Below are 25982 nucleotides of genomic sequence, written 5' to 3'. Positions count from 1 at the left end.
GTAGGTGAAAAAATAAAAATAAATAAAAATAAACTAGGTAATGTGACAAGTCTTGAATGAAAAGGGAAAAATTGGTGTGACTAGAGTAATTTGTGTCTCAACTTACCATATTTAACAGAGACCTTCATGATAATGTTATAATACCCTATGTATAGTAATAGCCTTAAGCCTCTCTTCCAAATTACTGAATTAATTTTTAAAGATCTGAAGCAATATGTCTGTATTTTAATCCACTTTGTGAATATACAACTATGATACACATTAAGGTTAATATATATTTAACTATATTTGCTTATGAGCAAATTCTAAAAGTAGGTAATTCTATATTTGCCTAAGAAACTCTAGACAAGTATGGAATGAAAGAACTGATAAATGCTTTCTTGAAAGAGGAAAGAATTACTAGTATCAGAGAGATATGCTTTTAAGAACATGAAATTTGACATTTTAATTACAACAAGCAAAATATTAGTCAAGATATATTCCAAATCTTTGATATCCAAGATAACAAAATGGTACATGGGATGAATACAAAAAATGTATGGTTATATTTACCAAAAATTATATATTTCGCAAACCTTTTGCAGAAGGTTGACATTTAAAAGTTATTTATCAGGGAATTATGTTATGGCAAATCAATACATGTGAATTAAAATGCAAACCTGGGTGTTTTTTCTGATTTCTGAAAATCAATCATGTATTTGCTTGAACAATCTAGACGCAATAGATTGCTTCATTTTGTATGAACAAAACCGATCAAAACTAAATAGGTGGGCATACAAGTAGTTTCTTTATATTTGAACATTTATGTTATACAGTAATGATAATGTTGCTCACTTCTATAGAAAAAGATGCCTCTTAATCAACAATTACTTTTTCCCCTAGCATCCTACAAGGGAGTGGTGCACAAATATTGGTCTCCAACCCACAGCTGTGATTTCTTCTAATGCCAGAAAGGATTCTCCTAAAAGTTCATACAAAGACAACCATAGCATCTCTGATAATCTGATCTAACAAGACTGACGACCAGTTATACAAAATATAGCTTAAAGTAAGCTATTTTATCTCATATAAAGAATTTATAAAATATCCAAATGGCCTCAAATTTATATGAGTATAAACAACCCAAAATAATGTTGGGTCTCAACATTATTTTGACCAAAAGCATTCTCTTAGAATGTGATCTCTTTAATCCCTGTATATCTCAGCCCTTGCTTTCATACTGAGATGTATGCTATCCAGAAAATTTGGTACATATTGCATATGTACACATTCCCAATAATGCTAGTCATCTCTAGGCTTCATTTGCATATTTATAATTATTATATCTAGTTCAAGCAATAATTCAGACATTTTTTTTTCTTTTTGGGTCACACCCAGTGATGCACAGGGGTTACTCCTGGCTCATGCACTCAGGAAATTACTCAGGAATTACTCCTGGCGGTGCTTGGGGTCCATATGGGATGCTGGGATTCGAACCCGGGTTGGCTGCATGCAAGGCAAATGCTCTACTTGCTATTGCTCCAGCCCTATTTTTCAGGCATCTCTTAAAGTAACCACATCATATATACCTTTACATCTCTATTCTGTAATGATGGCTTTACCTAACTATAAAGAAATAATTTGATTCCTAATTTCCAGGTTGGATCTTCCTACAACCATCTAAGTATATTTTAACTATTTTCATATTGAAAATATTTGAAGTAGTATGATCAAAATGAACAATATTTTAACCATCAACACTATGGATTTCCTATTATATTCACATAGTAACTAATGTTTTACAACTTATTTAAAGGTGTGCAAATGTATTCATTCCAATAGGTCATACCTTTTCTGTGAACTTCATATCGGCAGTTTTATTATTCTTCAAAATATACCATAGCCTGGTATATTTTTATATATAATTAAGATTAAGATGTTCTAACATAAGATTTGATGAATGAAAATTAGAGACAGTGCTCAGATCTGCTATGTTGAGATAACTAAGTTAAACCTTTACAAAACAGTTTTAAATCGCCATGCTGTCAGCATGGTACATTTTATTTGGAACCTATTTAGGATCTAACTCTGAAACAAGTTTATTTGAATTTGAAGAAGTTGTCGTTGCTGCTTATTATTTCTACTTATGAAGAAGGCCAGTGATTAATTTTAAGGGCTGAGCATTTCTAACTTATGAGATTTAACCAGCTGATAGGGGAAAAAATGAGATTTTTTTTCCAATGGCCATCTGTACCTATCAGAAATTTCACATCTAATTTCATTAGATGCAGGTGGCAGGAATAATTAACTCAGCTCTCCATTACATAATAGATCTAATAGGACAGTGGGCATGAGGAATATTGGTTATGAAATAAATTTCAATTTAAGGCTAATTGTTTTTTTTCCTAAAATATTTAAGATCTATTTTTCCTCTCTTAGTTTTTCCCCATTGACCTAGATAGCTAGCCTTCGCAGGATATCTAATAGTACACAGTAACAAGCACTAACATACTGTATAGGACTTTGTATTTGTATATGCTGCCGTGTAACACTGAGTGTCCACTCCAACCTTGCCCTCTGCCTAGCTATTCTTATCTGCTTTTCTTCTATTTCTATCAGAAAGCAATTTGACTTTATCATGGATAGTTTTATATATATATATGTATATATATGTATATATATACACATATATTTTCAGATTCAATGGATAGTTCTCTATCTTCATTTTACTTCAGTACTCGGTTCTATGCAATGCATTTGGTTTCATCTTGCATCACTCTGGGCTCCATTATTCTTCCATCTCACTCTTCCTGTATTTCTGACTTACCTTTGCAAGGTTCTGAAATGTTTGTGAATCCCAGTGCCCTGTCATGCGACCTCTGTCTTTTACATTTCTTTATACTTAGCTTAAATGATCTCATCCAGGCAATAACGTTTAAATATCATTTATATGCCAGTGGTTGTTTGCACTGAGACATTCAGTCTTGACCTGTCCTGGGAGCTGATAAAAGATGCCTTGAAAAATCCACATGAAATTTCAATGGGCATTTCAAATTTTAGATGTCTAGAAGAGTAGACTTTCCCCCCTCCCTAACAGCCCCCCTCTCTGTAGCTCCACTAGGAGCCCCGCTTCTGCACAGAGAAGTCATGCATATTTACTTCAATATTACACAACTGTCAAATTCATCTAGTCCACCAAATTTATATGATTCCAATTGTCATGCCAACCCCGCCCCCCTCCACACACACTTTAACTCTTTTATCTTCCATTTACTTTCTGAGAGCTAGTAACTGTCCTCCTTGATAAAATGACTTCAACAACCTTTTACCCTGCAGCCAAAATAACCTTTGAAAAATGTGCATCAGATTTTATCATCCTTCCACTTACCAGATTTCAGTGACTTCACATTACACTGAGAATAAAGTGCAAATACCAAATCCTGACCCAGGGGGTCAGAGCTAACTCTCCAACATTTCCCTCCAATTAACTCCTCCAATCATCGTTCTCCAGACTTTCAAAGTTCTGCTTGATTCACTATATGACTTTTGATCATTACCTGTCAATCATAATGACTTTCTTTGTATTTCCTATACAAATCATGTTGCTACTGCTGCACGCCTTTTGAATTCATTATTGCTTCTACATCGGATGAGGCTTTTCTAGATCTTACACTACAGGTTCTGCTTTACATAGTCTGAAGTAACTAGTAGCATTGCCAACCACAATCCTCTACCTTGCTTTATTTTATTCACCCCATGGAGTAACATAAAATTACCTCGTTTATTTTAGCCCATTAGGCTGTATATTCTCTGAACATGGCACCATTTTATCCCTATTGCCTACAGCACATATGCTGACACACAAAAAAAATGGCTCAAAAGATTTTATGTTGATTGGATGGTGAAAGAAATGACTAAATCATCAATTTATTTTTTGGTTTTTGGGCCACACCTGGCGATGCACAGGGGTTACTCCTGGCTCATGCACTCAGGAATAACCCCTGGTTGTGCTCAGGGGACCATATGGGATGCTGGGAATTGAACCCTCATCAGCCACATGCAAGGCAAACGCCCTACCCGCTGTGCTATTGCTCCAGTGCCCAATCATCGGTTTTAAAAGAAAAATTATGTCAGGTTTGAATATCCTCCAGCATATTCTGGTAAATAGACAACCCAAATAATCACTCATGAAGCACATAACTATAAGACTCTAAACCAAGGTTTTATACTCTGATAAAAAAAAATATAACTCTTTTTATTTGTATGCCTCAAAATATTTCTTTAAAAAATTCTTTACACTTGTTATCTCTACAATGACTTAGGCCATTCAAGAACAAAAATATTAACTTACAGCATTCTACCCATTGAGTGTCCTATGATGAGTAAAAGCAACAACAGTTACAAATAGAAGGGAAAATACATTTTTCCTCCCAAGAGATACCTATTGAAAAGAAAATGTACTCTTTATTTGGTTACAAAGTGTGATAAACATTTCAAACTTCCTAAAATTTGATGGGTAAATTCTTTCAACAAATTTACCAAAATTTCCTTTAAGAAAATAATTAAATTTTCCTATTAAAAGCACTTAGCTTGTTAATACTATTTCAACTGAACTATCAAACAAATAGCTGCATAACTATATAATCACATAAGTTACATTTACATTATCTTTATAAGATTTAATATGCATTTGCATTCATATACCCAGGAAACATTCTCATTTAAGTTTTTAAATGTTAATGCAAGCTTACTTGTTTTCATATTGATAACTCGCAGAGATATGGGCATCTATATTAAACTTAACTATGAGATGGGTCAGGGATACTACAGGTCAAGGCACTTGCCTTGCATGTGGTTGACCAGGTATAAATACCTGGTCAGAATTGTTTGAGCTCACTTGCTGAGCCCAGAATTGTTCCCGAACCCCCTGAGGATGACCTCTGAGCACAGAGCCAGCCATAAGCTCTGAGAACCACTGGGTGTACCCCCATCTACCCCTCACACACAAAATTAACTATGACTTTGAAAAAAAAAAGTTTTAGTAATTTGTCATTGAACATTAGTGTATAGAGGGTCTACTATAATTGTTAGGAAATGTGAACTTAGTTCTCCTTTTCAAATGATCTCAAAAAGCATCTAGATCTAGATATTTTCCTGAACTCAAATCATCCAGTCTTTATTTTTTGGTTTGTTTGTTTTGTTGTCTTATTGGGGGGCTGGGAGGGATATGCCTGGCCGTCTTCAGGGCTTCCTACTGGCTCTTTACTCAGGGATCCCTCCTAGCAGGGATCAGAGGACCATGTGTCCTGCTGGAAACTGAACCCAGAATGCCGGCCTACAAGACAAGCACCCTGCCCACCATGCTATTTCTGGCCCCAAACAAACTTTTCCTAATCCTGACTTTTTCTAACATGTTCCAGTCATCTTGTCCATTGGCAGTTTTCTTTCCTCTTCATGCATTTACCTCTTCCTACTGTGAATAAAACTGGACTGATTTTATGATGAAAGTATATAGGGGAAGTGTGGCACTGAGCACAGAAAGGAAACGTTGGCAGGACACTGGGCTTTACTGTGAGGATGAACTGATGCCATGACAGGTGGCAGAAATCAGCAAAGTCATCGAGGCCTCAGGTTCAGTTCCTGGAACTGAAACAGTCTCGGTTTCCCAGCAATGAAATGATGTGTAACTAGCCAACCTGAACCCTGGGAAAGTTCCTGGGCTCAGCAAGTGAGCTCAATCAATCAATCACAATGCCCCAGAAATTGCTTTTTGTTAACCCTAAAAGAATGAGTAGCATATATAACCATAAACTGCTAGTGGAAACTATTGTTTAACTATTGCCTGACCACTGTTACCCTAGACACTTGCCCAAACATCTTTGTTTGCTAACGAAGATTTCTTTCTGAAGCAATAAAGCCTGGACTGCTTATGTCATCAAACCCTATATAAACTGCTTGCTGCCTGAAGTCGGGGTCGCTATCAAGAGACCACTCTGTGGGTGAGATAGTTGACCCCAGTATACTGGAATAAAACTCCTATTGCTTTTGCATTATCGAGTTAGTGTCTATGTTAGTCTTGCTGCTTGGGAACCCGTAGTCCGGGGCGTAACATTACCTTGTCCTCATCTGTTAATTAATCTCCTGCCTCAGAAACCCTTCCTGTCCTGTAGGGCTCAGCTGCTTACTTCGTGGGACTCCTCTCTCTTCCCTCTAATAGGGAGTGTCTTCCAGACGTGTCAGGGATTACCCGATTTGTAGCAAATTTAATCTGACATAAACTCTTTCCAGGAAATCTCCTAACATACCCCAAAGTTGTCAATATGATTCCATATTTTTCATGCTTAACAAATGAACACATATAAATGACAAATCAAATTTGAGATGCTTAAATAACTAACATTCTGCACCTATAAAGTTTGTGTATTTTCACTCAATGATATGGAGCGTGACTTCCTCAAGTTAAGATGATGGGAAGTCAGCTTGAGAAGTTCCAGACAAGGCTGTTTAGTCATGAAGGCACATTTGGGTGGGGGAGGGGGAGTGTCAACAACATAAAGCTTAAAACCAAAGAGTGTAATCCAAAATTAAAATAACTGCACAAACGAAACACATTGTATGCAAGTTTCTCTGTGAGGCATCAATTTAGCCAAGCATATGTTCCTGTCTAAATCAGAAGACATCAACAGTGTAATCAGTCAGGTGGTGATCATGAGAAAGTAAATGTGATAAATACTATTCTCTACCTAGCAGCTGGGATTCAGAACACAAAGATGCAGGCTGAGACCGAACGCAGGTAATGTCCAAGGGGATCCGAGATGATCAACAGTTGACTAAATCCATACCAGACCAAAAGGATGGTTGAGGACTGAAAGATATTATGCAGAAGTTGAGAAGTGGCTATAGCTACGTCCACAGGCTGCGCTGTATCATTGGAAAAATAAGTATGTTAAAATGGAAGGAAATATCCCTTCAAAACACAAGGCGTCTAAAGGAAGGGCAGACACCCCCCCCCAGAAAAAAAACCCTCAGAAAATAAAAAAAGAAATCAATCCAAGACACCCAAATGAGTAGTGTCTGAAGACCCTGCATGCTGCAGATTGAGAAACTCTCCAATTAGCATCTGTAGATTGTCTCATCTCAGCCAGTGAGAGCTAGTTGCACAAAAATTGTCTCATTCAGAACATGCTTTGAGAGGGTTTACAAGATCCCAATGGAGCTTCCAAACTTGCTTTGTTTTCCTAATTGAAAACTTAGAAGGTAATAACCTCCTCTCAATTCATAGAAAGCCGGAAACCCTGGGATACAAAGCAGTTTCCAAAGAAATTTAAAATAAAATCATGTATCATTAAAAATTGAACAAAACAAACCAAGCACGTCTCCCAAAGAAGCAAAAACATGCCTTTGAAACAAACAGTAAGTCTCCACTGTTCACTGCCGAGCCACATGTCAGTTACAGAGTGGCAGAATGAATGTGTGAGTTGCCAAATTGAACTAATTCATGTTCTGAATTAAAAATAAAACACCCTCAATGTTTTCCGCCACTTCTATTCACCAGCATTCCTAGGGTTTGCTGTGGTGTGTCTTCGGAGACGCCGAGACATTTCACAGCTGCTCTGCCTCACGCCAAGTTCCTGGCAGGCAAACATCCATGCAGGAGCCTTCTCTTGCATCTAGTTCTCTGTATGCACTGACCTACATATGCACACATGTGGCCCAAACTCCAGGGATAAGAAGAAGTGTGTGTTTGTGTGTGTGTGTGTGTGTGTGTGTGTGTGTGGTGGTGGTGGTGGGGTAGCCTGTCTAATTCCTATAACAATGAAGTCAATGAAAAGCTGCCTTTTGGAGCAAAAGAACTATCAGCTTAGGACATGCTTCCCAGGGTTGAAATTCGTCCCCCCACCACCCCCTAACAAAGGGCCCCAAGGATGGGGCAGCCCCCTAGGTGAGATAGTTTTGGCATTGGAATGCAAACTGTTTGCAAAACGGCACCCAGGAAAGACAAGAAAGGCTAGAATAGATACAAATATCTGCCAGGTGCAAAACTGCACTAGGTGAGCCTAGAATAAGACTGTTTAGGGTCCTCTAGAGCCTGGGACAGCACAGGCAACAGAGGAGGAAACTGTTAGGACCTGACAATGTACTTTAAAGGTGCCTTCTGGGGGGCTGGACGGATAGTACAGCAAGGAGGGCATTTGTCTTGCACACAGCCGACCTGGTTTCGATTCCCAGCATCCCATATGGTCCCCCCGAGCACCACTAGGAATAATTTCTGAGTGCATGAACCAGGAGTAACGACTGCTGAGCATTGCCAGGTGTGACTCAAAAAGAAAAAAAAAAAGGTGCCTTCTGATAGCTATGCAAAATACACCAATTCCTTGTACCCATGGAATGTTGGTGCTCTAACTGTCCTTAGTGTCTCTGTCACCTGTTGGGAGCCCCTTGGCGCCGTGGGGAGCGATACTGTATTGAATAATTGCCTGCCTGTGAGACCAACCAGAGCTTCCTGGGCAACTGACCTAAAACTTGAACAGTCTGCGTGTGTTTGTCTTCCAGTGTGTTTTACTTAACTCATTCTCTGCAAGTGACCCTGCTGGACAGGAGTCAAAGGTGCCAGACTAATTGACTTTCGACATTCCAGCAGAGAATTACCAACAAGAACCATGAATGGTCAGGTCGCCCTGGCAGGGGAAAATTTCATTCCCCTTTCCAAGGAACTACACTCTGATCAAACTATTCATTTTGTGGAAGTTTAATTCATTCATTTGCTCGTGAAGCATCTGGTCACCAGTGGGTATGTCTAAGGATGTGGGTGAGGGCTTGTTAAAGCTAAAAAGTTAGACAAGAGAGAGATCGTTCCTCACAGAGATTCCAGTGTTGGAGAAGAGTGTGACCAACACAGAAATCTCTATGGGAAAATGCAGAGTTGTGATGAGATTTATCAACATACTAAAATCCAGCAATCACATACAAATAAGTATTGAGCACTAATTATGCAATGACTCTTTTAAGCACAGTGATTCTAAAAGACATATACATAAACATGTATAAGATATTTTTGCACTCAATGAGCTTATACTATTCAGTTGGGTAAATAAAACACAGATGTTAAAAAACAGCAATCACATATCCTAATCATTTTTGAAGCCTCAACACCTGGTGCATAGTGGTTTCTTGATACACGTCATTTGTAACTGCCTCATTGTGTGTATGTTTGTGTGCATACATGTGCACATATGGCTGTATGTGTATATAGGCCTGCGATAAGTACATATAATATATTATGGCCTATTTTATGGCACTTTGAAGGATGCTTCTCCTGTACTCATTTCATATACTTGGCTAAAATCAATATAGGAAGACACATGGATATAACCCACCATTAGAAGCACACTCATGGAAGGAAGTTGGAATATGTCTGAGAGGGAAATATTGACATCATGACAATGCCTTGTATGAGAGATCTACTACACAAGAGAGATTTAGCTTTATGTCCCAGACTTCAGACGTGTGTAGAGTGGGCCTGTCGTCATCCAAACCATGGAAGATTGATCATCCTGAAAAGCTAAATATATATTTGACCACGAAGAGCAGTCTAGACATGAGACATTAACTAATAATCCTCAACAGGACTTTGAATTTTGTAGAAGCAAACGGAATCGTCATCTACCTCTCCTTTTGATTGTACAATCAACCATGAACTGTTATTAATTCTTTAATTTTTCTAGCAAAGTAAACACATCTCTTTCCTTTCTAGTGTAATGCAATTGCTATGCCTGGGAGATAACTCAAGTATTAATAGCACATGCCTGGCAGGTTATGACTTCTAACCCACTACTCCAGGGACTGTATGTTCCCTGGAGTACAACTCAGTGATTTTAAAAATAAGTAAATAAACAAATAAAAGTCTGTCTAACACAATTACCTCAGTTCATGGCTAGCTTGACCAAATTAACAACCTCATTCCCCAAACTTTGGCATGGGAGATCTCTCCGAATTATCTGGTTGGGCTACTTCTGCTACACATCTGCTCAAACTTCTTCAGTGGCTCTGTATTTTCTACAAGATAATATTCACTTTCCTCATCATAGCCCTTTGTTATTGGACTCCATCTCTTTTTCCACCTTCTACCCCACTCAACTTCATCATGCAGTGCCCAAAATATGCAACTATTCTAGTCCTATCAACCGTTTCATGGAAAAGCTACTCTGGTGTACCTTTGTGATAGACAGTTTAAGGTCCATCTAACTAAATAAAAAAGATTGGTCATGTCATATTTCCTGGAACCATTGACTATCATGGCAAAAAGGAATCTGCAGAAGTGCTTTAAGCATCCTGAAATAAGGAAATTTTCCTATATGAATTCTTGACAACCTAAATTTAATTATAATATTTGTTATTAGAGAAAAGTGAGAAAAGTTAGAGTCAGAGATGTGACAGTGAAATAACACTCAGATAGAAAGTTTTAAGGGACGGTTGGCCACTGGATTTGAGTTCAGAATGGAGCCAGCAGTCAAGGGATGCAGAAAACTGCTAGAAGCTAGACAAGGCGGAGACAGATTCTCCCCTGGATCTCCATGAAGAAATGAAGCCAGGCTGATTTGTTGTGCCTTCAGAATTATAAGATAATTATAATTATAATTATAATTATAATTATATATAATATATATAATATATATAATTATAATTATAAGGTAATTTGTATTGTTTAAGTCACTAATTTTGTATTCAATATTATAGCAAGTGGAAACAGTGAGTATTGGCAGAGATCTGGAGAAAAAGATGTACTGATATTCTGTGGTAGCAATGCAAATTCTGCAGCCTCTATGGACAACAGTATGGAGAGTCCTTAAATAAAGATAAAAATTACATATGATCCAGATAATACTTTCATTTTAAAAAATATGTTTAATAACTGGGCTGGAGCGATAGCACAGTGGTTGGGTATTCGCCTTTCACAAGGCCAACCCGAGTTTGATTCCTCAGCTCCTCTCAGAGAGCCCGGCAAGCTACTGAGAGTATCAAGCCTGAGTGCCAGAGCCTGGCAAGCTACCCGTGCGTATTGGATATGCCAAAAACAGCAACAATTAGTCTCTCAATGAGTCTCTCAATGAGAGACGTAACTGGTGCCCGCTCGAACAAATCGATAAGCAATGGGATCTATCTATCTATTTATCTATCTATGTTTAATAACAGCAATGATAGATTGTTCAATTTTTAATCCCCTAGATAATCTGCTTCAACTGCTGTCTGTAGTATGCTTTATTTGAATATATTTGCTAAATATAAAAGTATGACTAGAATGATACTGAAAATGAAAAGACAATGCCTATAGCACTACCAGTTTTAACGTTATGACAGATACATGGCTTTTATAATATGAAAAAGCATGCACTCCATATGTTTCTAAAACACTAATAACATTACAGGAAAATTACATAAACAATTTACAGCATCCCATCATGGATGTGGAAAACAATGAAATCATAGCACTTAACTAAAAAAAATTCTACCTTCTTTTATGAAGCGTTTGCTAATTTTGCTTTTTGAATAATTGATCTGAATCAAGCCTCTTTTATACTCAAGCATAGCTAATGTCAGTGTTATTGAGCATATAGTGCAGTAGGAACTCGGAAAATTATTGTTAATAATAGAATACAGAATCTTTGACTTTGTCCTTTGGGAAAATGAAGAAGCTTCCATGTAACTTATATCAGAAAATGCACAAAATCCTAAAAGAAGTAACATATACAGCTGCATGCACTCTCTATAAATACTTATAGCTAGAGGCAATTCTTCAACATGTGGGAAGATTGAAATTATCACAGTATTTGTGTTATTGTATGCCTCAAAATTGTCAAGTACATTTAAAAACAGGTAAGTTTCTTTAGAAATGTTGCTTTATTTTTTAAAAAACAGAACATTGGCAACTAAGAATTTCCTTTCTACTTGGACCTAATTCTTTAGGGACTTGCAAGTTAGGGTAATTTCTTTTTAAAGCAACTTTGCCTGAGGACTAGAGATTTGCATTATTCTACCAATCCCCATCCCCTCACCACCATTCAAGATTAGTCCCCTGGAGCACCATTTCATAATTCTTAATTAGAGGTTATATGACTCCCTGTGGGCCCGCAGAGTACTCTGAGGGAGCTTAAGGTGAAAATCCTGTCATAAGGGACCAGGGCAGTAAGTAGTCTGAGCGGCCAACACGTAGGGCAGAGGGAGGGACCACAAGATGAGAAGGGAACCAACGTGAAAAAAGGTTGGAAACACGGCATTAGTTCAACAACAAAATATAAGCAGCTTAGCACAAATCTTCATGTCATCTTCCCTTGTGTATTTCTACCAGCAGCTCTTATTCACAGTAGTGAACAACGGAAAACATTGTAAGGTTTATTTCTTTTTTCCATACCTGAATCATATGAATGACCAGATTTTTTTTCTCTGTTTAGTATGATACGCTTATTTTTAAAAAAACATTGAATCACTGTGAGATATAGTTACAAGCTTTCATGTTTGGGTTACAATCACACAATGATCAAACACCCATCCCTCCACCAATGCACATTCCCCACCACCAATATCCCAGCTATAACCCGCCTTTCCCACCCTCCCCCTGCCTCTATGGCAGTCAATATTCCCCATACTCTCTCTCTACGTTGGGCATTATGGTTTGCAATGCAGATACTGAGAGGTCATCATGTTTGGTCCTCTATCTACTTTTGGAATGGCCAGATCTTAACAGCAGCAATGTACTAAAAGAACAGTTAAAATTATTTATAATATGGATATACTTGTCTATGAAATTTGAACTCTGATAACACATGCCTATAAACTGATTTGTAAATCTGTGTTATCATGATGATGACATCATATAAAATCTAATACTTTTGTCTCCTTATAAATAGCTGATAAATCTACACTGGCGGAGGGATGGGTGTTGGAACACTGTATGACTTTAAATCTAATCATGAACAGCTTTGTAAGGGTCTATCTCACAGTGATTCAATTAAAAAAATCTAAATAAGAGAAATAAATAGCTGGTGAAAGTTTCTCTTGTCAAAAAAAAAATACCAAACAGCAAGAACAGAATCCCACAGACCTTTCTTTGAACGTAAAACAACAAATTAGGGAAAATAAATGTTTATAAAATATTAGGGTCAATGAAAATAGTTTCTGAAAAATTATTTTTTAGTCATTTTATTCCTCTGCTTATATTCATTCTCCTGTTTATTACTACATTTTCACCAACTCTGAGAAGCCACCAGATGGCATTGGAGAGTCCAATTACTTCATAGAATACATTTAAGGGAAAAAAGAACCCTCCGTTCAGGTTGAAGTTTTTCTCTCTTGTCTGATAAGGAAATACAGTGAAGAAAAAATATTAATTCACCACAGTATGGAAAAATTTGATTATTACTGATTAAATATAACTTTCTTTTATCATTCACAACATATTTATTTCATGTGTAGAATACAAAGTTACTGGAATGAATATGTTTTTTTGAGTTCAAAGAAAATAGACAATGACTGAACTTCACCTAAATCAAGGTAGTGGTACTTTGGCTCAGTAAAAAAAAATTAAGTGATACTTGAATAGAATTTAAGATAAATAGAAGAAGCTTCTTGCCGGTTTCTAAAGAAATGTCTTTATATGCAATGTTTATATGTGTGTCTATTAAAACTTAGCAAAGTTACCTATTTTTGTTACCATAGGAAACATTTTCCATGCAAGGAAGTTCTCTGTATAACTTAAGATAACTACATCTCTACCCAAAAAAATCTGCCACAAAAAAAAAGCAAAAATAAGCTAAAACATATTTTAGCATCTTGGACTGCCAAGCCTAATTTCTCTTGGATGTGTCACCACCTAATAGGGCAGGACTTGATTCTTTCGTTTTTTTTTTTTTCAGCATATGCTTTGTACTATTATTTTGCCGTGCTGTACTATAGTGCACTATTTACTTTATTGTACTATGATTAAAATAATACTTTATCCTTTATTAAGAATCTTGTGGTGTGATTACATCCTCTGCTCTGTGATGGCTGAACATAATAATATTGAAGCATAAATTAAATGTGTTCAAGAATGGACCACACATAACCCGGCCATCTAAAATACCTTTGGTCAAATTGCAAAAATGTCATGTATGTTATCCACGAACAAAGGGCATTACTTTTTGATGGGAAAGTAAATTGTTGCAGCTGCTATGGAAAACAGTATGGAGAGTCCTTAAACAAATAACAATGGAAATGCCATCTGAGGCAGCATATACTTACTCCTAAACATTTATTCAAAGGGTACGGAAACAGAAATTTACAAGGATATTTGCATCATGTTCAGAGTAGCATGATTCCCAGCAGCCAAAACATAGATTCAAGGTTCAAGATTAAAAATATACCAAAAAGACTGAATGAAAAATGCTTTAATATATATTCAACGAACACTGTTCTGCCACTTAAAAAAAGTTGAAATTGCTGCTGGAAAGACAGCGGAGGGGTGGGGTGTATGTGGTGTAGTTCTGTAGAGTGGTGTAGGGTGTTACTATGTGTTTTCTGGAGGGCTCCAATTATGACCGAGTGCAACCACCTGGTGGTAAGAGTGCTCTTGAGCTGACCACGGTGCTCCCAACACTGCAGGACCCAGGTTGCACTGCATCCGTGGGTCCCCACACTGAACTATCAGGGCTGGTTAGCCAAATATCACTAGAAGTAGCCCTTGGGACTCCGTGTCATTGCTTGGGAGGCCTCCAACCCCAAAGAGATCAAAGCCATGCCTTTTGAAGTAATATGAATGAAATGTATGTGTGCCCATAGGACAGTGAAAAACAATTATTGGGCAGTTCACTTATATGAGGAGAACGAAGGCTCAAAACAAAAGAAATGGCAGAAAGACACCACTAAACTAAATCCAGACTTGGTGGAAACTATGGTGTTACTAGAGAAAGAGAGGAGAAAATGGGAGGAAAGGGTAGAGGGGACTTACTTTTTCGGTGGAGGGAGACACGCAAACTTTCTTTGGTGGTGGGAATGGTGAAAAGTGAACACATAAAGAAGTGTCACACTATACTCCTAAAGTTCCCTATTACCAACCAATGACAAATCAACTTAAAATATAAAGGCATCACTTTTTATGATGAGTATGCAATAAAGGGTTATGAATTGAGGAAAAGTATAGACTTCATTTCTTCTAACATATTTCAAAATTTTTCCTTCATGAAAGACAAAGCTGAGGTCCTAAAATAAAATTTCCAGGAAGCAATACCAATGACAAGAGTCACTAGAAGGATACATATATATATTCTCATAAATATAAATATAAATATATAAACATAGCATGAGATGAACACCCAAGGACAGTAGAATCAAGGGCTGCTTCAAGGGCTGGAGAGAGGGCAGTCGGGATAGAGAAGGGACCACTATGACAATGAAGATTGGAAGTTTGCTCTGGATGGGAGATGTGAGTTGAAAGTGGGTAAATGATGTTTAAGTATCTGTATTGCAAACCATAATACCCAAATAGAGGAGGGAGGGAGAGAGAGCAAGAGAGAGAAAGAGAGAAGGGGAGGGGAGAAAGAGAGGGAGAGGGAGAGAGAGAGAGAGAGAGAGAGAGAGAGAGAGAGAGAGAGAGAGAGAGAGAGTACCTGCATTGAGGCAGGCTGGGGTGGGATGGAGCTGACAGATACTGGTGTCAGCTCCAATGGGGTATGGCAGATATTGGTGGTGGGAAATGTATGCCAGTGGAGGGATGGGTGTTGGAACATTGTATGACCAAGCTTTGTATCTCTCAATGTGATTCAATGGTGGGGTATGTGTGTGGGGGGAGGACAAGAGTCACTGGAGGCTAGGCTGAAATCCAAATGTAGGGGTCTGAAAGATAGCCCCAAAGGGCTGAATGCATGAGTGCTTTGTGGATTTTAGCCACAGTACTGCCTGGTCCCCCAAGAGCAGTGCCAAGTATATCTCCTGATCCCTGCCAGGTTTAGCTCCCCAAACCCAAACCAAAATGACCTAAGTCTTTAATTGTCCAATGCTATGGCTCCCATACTCCCCATTGCCCAGTGTTTACCACCCCTTTCATGACAGTAGCCCCTTCAACCTTGCTCCCTTCCTGCAGCCAACCCTTTCCTATTGGTTGGCTTACTGATCTCATGCTATGGCCCCCCGTGCATGCAATTTTCACCTGTGTCCCTCTTAGAATATGATGAGAGCCCACACACGAGCCAATGTCCCCCAGTAAAAAAAATGCTGACCCACCTTCCTCTAGAAAATGATTCAGAGAACATGTCTTCAGTAATCAATACTATGGATAAAAGTTGGCATGCTGATAGTTGTCTGCAGAAATCTCCTGAAAGTCACTGTAAGGACTAGCCATGACAGATTTTAATATAGTTGTAATCCGCCCTTCTAATCGATGTGTATGAAGGGAATGAAATCTGAGCAACTACTAGCCTACCTTTAGCACATTAGTTTATGGCAAACATATTTAAAATCTAGGTAAAAAACCTTCAATGGGAAAAGTTTTTTCATTCTGCCTATAGTATAATTATTCTCATAGTGGATGATCAGGAGGTTTATGACTGTCTTGCATAAACAGGAAAAATAATATATAAGAGAGAGACAAACCTTAAAATTATAAGCAGCCTTTGGGGGTCATGGACATAGCTCAAAACGTGGAGGATGTGCATTGGCTCTGGGTTTGATCTCCGGCACCAACAGTTTTCCTGACTACACCTGGGCACAGCCCTGATGGCTGCCAAGCACTGCCAGTAGGGGCCCCTATAAATAAACTGTCCTCAGAAAAATTATTTGATATAATGGATACTTTTAAAAATCTGAAATTAACTTCTTTTAAGTTTTCTTAGTGTTCGACTCAGTTTCTCTAAGAATTTTCTCTTTGGTTTATTGGCCACACCAGGCAGTAGTGTTTCCTGTCCACTTTCCCTTTAGTTTTTTTTTTCCTGCACCAGCCTGTTAACGAGCCTTGATTTCTCTTCCTGTCTTTCGTTTTGCTCTTCTTCCTCTCTATGCTTTTCCTGCAAAATTTCATTCTGACATGTTGCTCGCGTTGTGAGGATAATTTCAAAGTTCTACTCTTTGATGCTGTCCAGGACCTGTGAATGTTATCATCTCATTTAGGTAAGGAAACTTTGCAAATTTCACTAAATTAAGGAGATTAAGAGGAGATTCACCTGAGTCACCTAAGCGAACCCTAAATCCAATGACACATGTCTTGAAGAGAGCTTAGAAACAAGGATAATTCAATAAAGATAAGGACAGAGATTGAAATTACATAGATAAAAGCTAAGAAACACCTAAAACCCCTAGAGTTTGGAAGAGGCAAGGATTTTCCCATACAACTTTCATAAAAAGCCTGGCCTTGCCAACACTGTGACTTCTGATTTCTGTCCTGTGAGAGAATATTTTTCTATTGCTTTAAGTCACCAAGTTTAATGCAATTTTTTATAGAACCCATGAAAAAGAATATAACTCCAGAAAAAATAAATCCATCAGCTCAATATTTCCAATGATTGACACAGCTAATATGCTCTAAACTGAACTTGTTCCATTTCCTCTACTTAAAAGATAACCAGTTTCTCATCTTCTCTAATTGAGCTTCTCCTAAAACTATTTCACTTTTCTTCTCCAAACACACATTAAATACCATTTATACAATCTGTTCTTCTTTATAGACAGTTTATCAGTCCCCTTTACTGCTTTTTGAGCCCTCAAGAAAGCTTTTAAATACATTGGCTTTTACTGAGTTCATTCTAAAATATGATCTGTCCAAACCAGATACTATGATGCCACTCTCATGGGTGATCCTTTATATCTTTTTTCTGCATTTACTTAAAAAAAAACTGAAGGCAGAATTACCGATAGATTGTTTGGTAGGATCATCGTAGACATGTCAAAGTGCTTCATCATTACGGTACAGAAAGCCACATGATCAATAGATAAATCAAACCAGACACCCAACATCATTCACAAACTTTTATACTAAATGAACTACAAAGTAACTAAAGGATTCAGATAAAACTTTTTGTTCTACATGATAATAATCTAATATATCTTATAATGATGAGTCTCATTCCCCTGACCCTGAAAGAGCCTCCTCCAATGTGGCACCATCGGGAAGGACAAGTCACAAGAGGCTTCTAAAATCTCAGAGCTAGGACGAATGGAGACATAACTGAGACTACTCGAGAAAATCAATGATCAATCGGATGACGATGATGATGATCTTACAAAGGTATCACAAGATATCTCAAATCCTTCGTAGTCTATCCCTGATATACTTTATGAGTTTGACTTAATTGTGCACAGAGACCTTCCTTCCAGACCCCTAAGTAAGTGGTCCTTTTGAGTGCTCTGTGAACCTTTAAGAGGGTCCATGGCATCACAATTCTCCTAGTACACAATGATTTTCTCACCTCATTCTTTCAAATGTCCCAAATCCCAATCACCAAACTCAATGGACGCTCACTTTACAGCTGCTCACTCTTCTGCCTTCCCTTTCTCCTTGCTGTTACTTTGAGTCAGGAAATGATTTTCATGTCAGATATTTTGTGTTGAAGGGAACAGACTCCTTTAGGATACCACAAGGAAGAAGAGATATTTTTGAAAGTGCATTTGTGAAGTGCAGATGAATCTTTAAAAAGTTATCAAGATCCAAAGCATTACTAGAATCAGTTTCTTCTTTTGCTCCCTCCTAGACCTCCCCCTCCATTTTTTCCTGTCCTATTGGCCCCCTCCTTTCCTCCCCACTCTCTGTCTCTGTTCCTCCCCACCTCTCATTTTTATCATGTACCACAAACCAGAGTCATTTTAGCAAAACTTACCAATGCTCCCGTTTCAATCTTTGCATTCCCATAAATCTCTTAATTGAACAGATTTTTCCCTAATCTCTAGCCCAGTGTTTCCCAACATGGGTGATACTGCAGCAAAGAGGATGCTAGAAAGACAGTGGTGCGTGGTCACGCTAGTAGGTTTGGGGGTACTTAGGGGTGCTTCTTCTCTTCATTTAAAGAAAGTCAATTTCCAAGGAGGAAGGGTTGAGTAATTCTTCTTATGAAGAGAGGAAGATAGGCCAAATACATTTAGGAACCTCTGCTGTACTCCTACTTCAATAGCAAGCTTGTGGGGCTATACAGTGGGTAGGGTGTTTGCCTCACATGTGGCCGGCCCAGGTTCAATCCCCAGCATCCCATATGATCCCCTCAGAACTGCCAGGAGTAATTTCTGAGTGCAGAGCCAGAGCTAGGAGCATTGTCATTTGTGGCCTCAAAATGATAACAACAAAATTAGCAAGCTTGTTTCACTGAATTAACAAATTTTCAGCTGTGGCCGGCAAAGTACTTCATTTATCTCCCAAAAGATTTTCACATCTTATTTCCTGGAATTTGTGACCATGTTGCATTACTAAACAAAAAGACTTTCTACCTTTGCTTGAATTATCTTTATATGCCAGGGGGTTCGGGGAGTGGTCTCTAGATCTTCTAGGTAGGTACAAGCTAATCATAAGGACCCAGGTAAGGGGAAAATAGGCAGGAGAATATAAGCTCAAGAAGATGATCTGATGACAGAAGCAGAGGTTGGAGTTATGGGGAACCATGAACCACTAAATGGAATGCACGTAAATACAGAAAAAAAATATGTCTATCTAAATTGAAGAGGGAAGTTTTTCTTTTTACCAAGAAAAAAATGTGAAGTTTTTTCTTACATCAAAAAAGGTAATGGCCCAGGAGGATTGCTCCACAGCTTGGAAGTTGGCCTCATATGCTGGGGGAAAAGGCAGCTCAGATAGAGAAGGGACCACCAAGTAAAGGGTGCTTGGAGGGCCCGCTCGGGATGGGAGATGTGAGCCGAAAGTAGACTATAGTCCGAACATGATGGTCACTCAATACCTCTATTGCAAACCTCAACACCCAAAAGGAGAGAGAGAGAGAGCAAAAGGGAATGCCCTGTCACAGAGGTGGGTGGGGTTTGTGGAAGGGGTGGTGGTGGTGGAAGGGATACTGGGATCATTGATGGTGGAGAATGGACATTGGTGGTGGGATGGGTACTCATTCAGTGTATGACTGAAACATAAGCACAAAAGTTTGTAAGTCTATAAATATACCTCATGGTGATTCATATAAAAGAAATTAAAAAAAATAAATATTATAAAAATACAAAAAATGTAATGGCACTGAAGAGATAGGACAGGGGGTAGGGCACTGGCCTTGCACTGGGCCAACTAGCTTTGATCGCACGCACTGGCCCTATGGTTTCCCAAGCCCTGCCAGGAGTGATCCCTGACTACACAACCAGGAGAAGGCCTTGAGAATGCAGGGTATTCCCATCCCCATAAAAAAGGTAAGGAAAGGGTTTGGGGCTATAACTCAGTGGTCTTGGTTGAGTCTCGCATGTGTGAGGCCCTGGGTTTCATCCTTGGCACTGCAAAAAATAAAATAAAATAAAAAGCAAGGGAAGACCCAAGAGTTTGGTCTGCTAAACCATCCCAAAGGAAAATAGAATAAGAACGGCCTCATACTTTTGACATATTTGACAAACTGGGAATAAACACATGGTACCATAATAAAAGGCAGATGCTGAGGGATTAGGCTGTCTCTTAATCATGTGGCATTAAGCTCATTGACTTCCAGGAATGCCCAAGAGAGCTAATGCTCATAAATCACATTGGCATGAGCTTGACACACCCCCCAACAGACTCCTACTACTCTATCCCGATCCTATTTGACAAAATATACTTTCTTGAAACAGTAGAATAATTGTTTTACGTAAGGAAATGATGAGCCAGAAATAACAAACACAAAAGTTAAAACCCAGAGTATGCATTTGGTTATTTAACTATCCTCATATTTTATAACGTGTTTAGGCTTGCTGTTACAGTTTGATAAAAATCTCTGTAGAGATCTGGCTTCATCTTGCTGTCAGGAAGAATTGCTTCTAAATCATCTTACATGAACAGATGTCTTCTCTTAAATTCTAGAATGAAGGGAAGAGCAACTCCCTATGGTGACCCTTATACACTGTAATAACTGGAAGTTTAAGGTAGTTTTTGTATACTGTAATCACCCAGAATGAGATGTGATCTTCACTTCTTGTCGATAGGGATGTCCTTGACTCCTTATCTAATACATGTGAAAAGTTTTTCACTTACACTGAAGTCACTTCTTAGAAGTAACCGTGAATTCCACCATTTCCAGGGTGATACATATTGCACAACACCATTAAAACAAAAAAGTCAGTGTAGTGACAGTACTTCTTTAAAGTGACAGGAAATACAATAAAATTCCAAAATATAATTTTAAAGAACATTTTCCTCATTAACAAGTTCTGGTTATAACCAGAAATATCTGCTGATTTGTTTGGTTTTGATTTGGTGGCCACACTCAACTCTGCTTGGGGCTTACTCCTGGCTCTGGAAACTGGGCTCCCTCCTGGTGGTGTGGGGGACTATATTCTGCCCTGGGATTGAGCAACAAAAGGCTTCCTGAAAGTAAGCCAACTTAACTCCTGGACTATCTCTCTGGCAGCCTTAACATATTTTGAACTCCATTTCAACTTCTGAAAGCACTTGAGATTTATAAAGCCTCATTCACTACCTTCATATAAATACTCAGCACGTGTTAGATGGTGCTTATTCTGAATTTATATCTTTTGCTTCAGAATTCTAATATTACAAAGTTTCTTTTTAAAGAAAAGTTTTCTCGTATGTATTTTACTTTTATTTTTCTAAAACTGTCAGAGTCCTCTTGCATCCTCACAGACATAATCCAGTTTGACATCAAAGCTAATATTTCACTCATTCATGAAATTGTTACTCCATTAAAACACTGAAAGACATGATATTTGACATTGCTGTTTATGAACAAACACAAACCATTTTTTGCACACACTGCCTAGGGGTGAATATAAGGACAAAGGAAAATAGACTGAAGGTCTAGATACCCTTTTATTCCCTGAATTCTACATCCAAATCCCTGTACCTTCATTCATTTCTGTATTTCAAACTTAGGGTAAAACAAAAACTTACATTTTAGTTTCCCCTAAGTGCTATAATTAGTGTTGAACTATACATTGTATATGATACTAAATCAAATTTACATAATTACTCTGCCACTGAATCCAACCCTCAATTACCCTAGTTAGACAAAAATCAAAAAATATTTAATAAGTCATTATTCACAAAGATAATATTATCCTCTTGGAATAACCTTGTCAAGATGAGCTGATAATGAAAGAGAAGAGAGGGGCAGGCAGGGATGGGAGAAAGAGAGGAAGGAGAAGGGGAAGGGGAGAGAAAAAGGCAAGGGAAGGAAAGAAAAACGAGGGGAGAAAACGGGAGAGGAGGGGAGAGAGAGGAAGAGCAGTAGAAGGGGAGGAGAGGGGAGGGAAGACTAAGAGAAACAAATCAACAAGAACCTTAATCTAACATTTTTAAACTGATTAAGATTAAAAAAAAGTTCAAACAAGCATTTGCTTTACAAGTGGCTTTTGTATAGAATTTTATAGAATTTTGCAAATGACACTACCTCAAATGTTTACTTACTGAATTGCTAAAACACTTCACTTACAGAAAATAAGTAATATTGATATTCTTTGCCTTTTTATTCAATTACTAAATATAAAAATTAAAAATAAGGTATATAATAGCTCTAAGAGAAAATCTGACAAAACAATGTAATCTGACAATAACAGAACCTAAATATATGCTTCCATATATATATACTAGAGGCCTTGACTCAAAATGTATGCACAAATTTAGAATATGATCTGACACACCAGATTCACTTCTTGATTATTATAATCATATCATATACAAATAATATTTAAGAAAACATTAATAATTTTGAATTTTATTATTTTAATCAAGGATATTACAATATAATAGGTTTACAATTTGTTCCTTAAATTGATAGTGATGGAGATATAAGTCAATATGATTAAAAAAATACATCTCCAATTTGTATAAAAAGAGCTTCTATTGTTTTCAAATTAACTCGGTTAATGAGAAACAAATACATAATTTGGGTCTGTGTAATTACTATGTGCATTTATCTAGAGGAAACATTATATTCAGCTAGAATGCCATACAAATTCAATGTCATTATGTGCATTAGATATTATTTAATGATTGTTGCTTATTAATATTTAGTTCTAATGTCCTAGGAGTCTGGTGAATTAAGAAATCACACTCTAGTAAGAGAGACAAGAAAAGCACTTGGTTTTAATCAGATTTATTGACCTTATACAATTGGGATTATAAAAGAATTCTGTGATAAGTTAAAGGGTAAAGTAGCCCTTTCGGTTAATAGGCATGATCAAACACAAAAAAAATCAAATTTTACTGCCATTTTCTGGCCTTGGTACCTCTGATTTTATATGTTGGGCTGGGCCTGAAGATTGAGCCGTTAATCTTTTAAGGAGAGGATGCCAAGGGCCTCCTTTTCAACTCAATCTGTAGCTATCAGTAATGATACTCTTCAGTAAGCTACATATCTGCTTCTCTCAACAAAGGTACCATGGTAACAGCTATCAGCTGAAACAAGTACAAGCTATGAAAGTATATGGGAAAAGTAATATTACTGATTCCTAAATTGTGCACTTTACACCCCCAAATCAAACCTCCATACGTCGGGTCTTAACAGAGAGATGAGGGGAAGCTATCTTCTTTCCAATTATGCAAGAAAGCAAATCAAGTGTCTTGCTAAATCTCAGGACCTGCCTTCACACTTTGACACCAGGACAGAGATGATACAATTTGTTTGGGAAGTACTAAGTATCCATGTGACAACTATATTGGAAAGAAAAGGGAGCCAGGTTTCTGAACTGCCAGAATATTTTATTACCTCTCTCCTAAAATAATTGTATCATTACAATAAAAATTGAATTTGAGACAGGTCACTTGCTTTCATCAGGTCTCTAGATAAAGATATAAATTTTCCCACGGTGCCACATTTCTAGCTCTACACCCATGCTTCACAAATATCTAAAGTCGCGATTTAATATTAGAGTCTATGCAGTAGGAATCCATCACCACTATTTTATGATGGGGGAGAGTCACATTTGCATATCAATTAATAAATTATAGGGGATACATAGAAGGAAGAGGGGAAAACAGATTTTATTCAACCAAGTATAATGACCAGAAAAATAAAGTTTAAAATTCATCTATATCTATTATATCTATTTTGGATAGTTTTACTTTCTCTTAATTCTTACACAGATAAGTGTTTCCCTAATACATGACCAGTACCTCTCACAGATCCACCTTAAATGTAAATTGTACTCTAGAAACTATTTTCCTGTAGAAATTATCAACTACCTAACTCCCTGACTACTTACTCTAAATCCCAAAAGTAGACTCAATTTTTTTTTGCAAGTGGTAGACAAAGATATAAAATTATCTGTTATCTCCCAGTAATCCATTCAAAAGACCACTACATCATAATCCTGCCCAAGGATTTCTCTTTTGAAAGATTCAGCAAGTATAGATAAAATAATGTGTAAACCTAGAAACACTATTTTTCACAATGCTTACAAACACGTCAATGGAAATACAATAACTATACAAAACCCCCAAATTTCTAGAGTCAGTGGGTTCAATAAATTTTCATTTACTCACAATCAGGCGTCATCCCCTTGTTCACATACAAAGTAATATTTGGGGGCTGGAACGATAGCACAGCGGGTAGGGCATTTGCCTTGCACTTGGCTGACCCAGGTTCAATTCCCAACATCCCATATGGTCCCCTGAGCATGGCTAGGGGTAATTCCTGACTGCAGAGCCAGGAATAACCCCTGTGCATCGGCGGGTGTGACCCAACAAGCCAAAAAAAAAAGGAATAATATTTGGTCACTTCACGGACTTTCTCCCAAGAAGGGCTTATATGAGCATGAGCAGGCTTGCTCTCTGCTTTCCTTGCATGTAGACTCTAAATTATATAATCAAGGTGATTTTGAATTCTTTTAGCTACAGGGATTGAGAATAGCTGTCAAAGCCCAACCAAACCTTTGTTTTCTCCTCCTCTCTCAATTCCCAAATACTTTTCTTCATCCAACTTTTGAAATCATAACACTCTGCAGCCTCTTATATATTATCTCTTCTTTTTTTCCACGTCTTTCTAAAACTGGTTCTAGCAACTAAACATAAACCACTTATTCTTCCATTATACCTAAGAGTTATAACTTCCCAAAATCATAAAACGTGAGTATGACAAGACTTTGCATATTCAGTTATTTAAAACACAGGTCCAACTACATAACAGCACAACGTATACAATTCCTTCAGACATTTGGTTCATACTATAATCATGCAGTGAAAGACAACATATTTTGACAAAATGTAGTTTTCCGTGCATTTCAGCTATTTTTCCATTTGGTAGCTTTTATCCTCTGCTTTGGCTCTATATTTCCTATTGAAGCATTAGGCTGATTTCTTTTGAAATAAAGTATATTTTCTTAAAGAACTTCAGTGCCAGGGTTGGAGCGATAGCACCGCGGAAAGGTTATTTGCCTTGCACACGTCCAACCCAGGTTTGATTCCCAGCATCCCATATGGTCCCCTGAGCACCCCAGGAGTGATTCCTGAGCACAGAGCCAGGAGTAACCCCTGAGCATTGCTGGATGTGACCCAAAAAGCAAAAAAAAATAAAATAAAATAAGAACTTCAGTGCCTTTTTCAAGTACTATTTCAAGAAAGTAATTCAAGAAACCAGCAGAAGTATAAAGCAAAAAAAAAAAAGAAGAAGAAAAGAAAAGAAAAAGAACTTCAGTGCCTTTTTCAAGTACTATTTCAAGAAAGTAATTCAAGAAACCATCAAAAGTATAGAACAAAAGAGAATCATCACTAGACATGGCTAACATTGGAATGGCAACAGCAAAAGTTACCACAAAACATTTCATAATATTCCCATGCAAAAATTAAAATGATACTCTATATAAAATGATATTTAAAATATATTACATAACAAATTCAAGGGAGCAGCGATAGTACA

The 25982-nt window shown here is 37.6% G+C and overlaps 1 protein-coding gene across 2 annotated transcripts in view; it reads right to left on the bottom strand.

The window, feature by feature from the left end:
- IL1RAPL1 (interleukin 1 receptor accessory protein like 1) overlaps positions 1 to 25982 on the bottom strand; it is a 1407730-nt gene that overhangs the window by 1180860 nt on the left and 200888 nt on the right. The window lies entirely within an intron of this gene.

Source organism: Sorex araneus, chromosome X (genome assembly GCF_027595985.1).
Source record: "Sorex araneus isolate mSorAra2 chromosome X, mSorAra2.pri, whole genome shotgun sequence".
NCBI classification, from domain to species: domain Eukaryota; kingdom Metazoa; phylum Chordata; class Mammalia; order Eulipotyphla; family Soricidae; genus Sorex; species Sorex araneus.
Note: the sequence above shows the minus strand (reverse complement) of the source record. Positions and strands in the feature narration are given on the sequence as shown.